The sequence below is a fragment of the Malus sylvestris genome, chromosome 3, assembly GCF_916048215.2.
Source record: "Malus sylvestris chromosome 3, drMalSylv7.2, whole genome shotgun sequence".
NCBI lineage: Eukaryota > Viridiplantae > Streptophyta > Magnoliopsida > Rosales > Rosaceae > Malus > Malus sylvestris.
In genome coordinates, this window is record NC_062262.1 from 5,050,238 (window position 1) to 5,052,407 (window position 2,170).

The window sequence follows — 2,170 nt, forward strand, 5'->3', positions numbered from 1 at the left end:
TTTATATACAAAATTGCAAATTTAACTTTATTAAAATTCATATATTCAAATATTACACTAAAATTAACAACAAAATGAGTAGTTATATTACGAAATATACCAAATCACCAAAATATGTAGAGACTTTGCTTCACACTCTAAAACAAAACTCAAGTCCTAGTTCCAACCTTGGTCCTCCAATGATATTCGTCTTCTCTGCAATTGTTTCTTCAAGAAGACACACATCTCCTGCAAGCCAATCACACTTTAAATTTATAGGTGGCTGTAAATGTAGTTGATATTTGAGTTATAAACCCTCATGAATTAGTACAACTAACCACCTATGAGACAAACAAGGAAAAATATAAAGCTTAGAAATAAAAACTCATCACTCAGGGCCCATATATTGAAAAATTCAAATCCACAAAGTCATTAAAATTCTGGTACCAAGAAAAATAAAAAATAAAAGAAATTAAATGTTAGGAAAAAAATGCAAGTCAGTTCAAATGAAGGGATTTCTTCTAAGCAAGGTTTACAAACACATGGCATTAAACAATGTGAACTCTCTACAACTTTAATACAAAACATAATGTATAGTAAGGTATGTAAATACAAAAAACTTTTGAATTAACCTGTCATCTCCTTCCACATTGCTTTGACATTTATCCTATCTAAGATTCCACCTGCTATCAAATCAAACCTTGATTTGATGAGAAACGAAATTCTGCATGAAAAAAAAAAGTCATGAGAAGTCTTGCATTGCGGTCTAAGAGAAACAAATTGAATCAGTTTTAGATACTTGCAAGCCTTCAGCCAGAAACAATGCATTGTTGTACACGATTAAAGATACAATAGCAATAGCAAATTCAACGGAGAGATTGGGAGGAGTTACCATCAGCATTGGTAGCTGCCATTTCGACATCTTGTAGAGTTATCAGTCTCTTCGTCACAGCCTCCTTTTGATGCTAAAATCAAAATTCAATTACATAAAAATTAAATAAATATACAAACACATAGATACAGTAATTAAATATAATTTTGATGGAGTAATTAGTCAAGTGGCAAAAAAAAATGAATGAAGAAATACCAAGAAAATTGATGGAGTAATTAGTTACTATCTTCAAGACGGGGCATGTACCGCAGACCCGTCTTCTTTAAATACTGGTACGTGGATTGTAGGTCTGGAGCAACACGATCATTTTTTATTTTTTATTTTTATTTTTTTTGCAATGGAAAAGCACGTTTTCATCCTCCCTTCTCATGTTGTACATTTCAGTTTTTTGTGGCAGTTTTTTTGTGTGGTTTCGGTTTTGACGCCACTTTTTATTTTTTTTAGTGTTTTCGGCCAGTTTTAGTGTTTTTTTATTTGAGGGATGTTTTAGTCCAATTATTTTTTGTGAAGTCATGAAACACCAAAACTCACTTCTGGCTTTCTAATACTAGCATTTGCCTATACATTTTTTGTGCATGAACACATATTTTTAGAAAATGAGAAGGAGAGAGAGAACGTGGGGGAGTAGGAGGTTTTTTATTTTGTTTTTTTTTTTAATATTGGAGGTATTTTAACATCACTTGTAGGTGAGGATTCAATGAAAAACAGTAAAATCTGGAATTGTGAAATTACATTATTGCCCATCATTTTTTTGTGTGATAGAAGACTAAGTAGTCTTTTCACCTTCTTTTGGTTGACAAAGAGGGTTTCATTAATTATTAGAGATTAGAGATACTAGTTGATTAAAAAATAAAAAATTTAAATTACAAAGATAACAATTATAGTTCGTCGTAAATTAAAAAGGCAATGTTATTAAAACTTTTTGCAACCACGGGCTTTCTTCGTGGTAATATTTAGCTAAATTACAACAGGTTTTAAACGCGCATTGTTATTTTAACCATTTCAACCACGGGTTTGTTTATGCCCGTTGTTATAATAATTATTTACCACAAACTTCAAATGTCCGTGGTTAAATTTGACGTTTTATAACGAACTTTATACGTCTGTGGTCAATTAGCCGTGGTAGATGTAGTGTGGCGTAGTGCATTTTCATGAAAAATCTCCATAAAATAAGGATAAAATGATAAAAATACTCTCAATTTTGGTCAAATCATTTTGCCCTATTGTTTATTAAATTGAGGGTAATTTTGTCATTTTGATCCTTATTTAACATAATTTGTCACCCAATGACCAAAATGA

General features: G+C 31.1%; 1 long non-coding RNA gene across 1 annotated transcript; it reads right to left on the bottom strand.

Annotated features, from left to right (window-relative positions):
• On the bottom strand, positions 1 to 1,579 carry LOC126616682 (uncharacterized). Its single transcript, XR_007621230.1, has 4 exons — positions 1,067 to 1,579; positions 872 to 944; positions 612 to 703; positions 1 to 228 (listed from the first exon to the last, which is right to left on the bottom strand). It is a non-coding gene; the product is annotated as an uncharacterized LOC126616682 (long non-coding RNA).
• Positions 1,580 to 2,170: the final 591 nt, after the last annotated feature.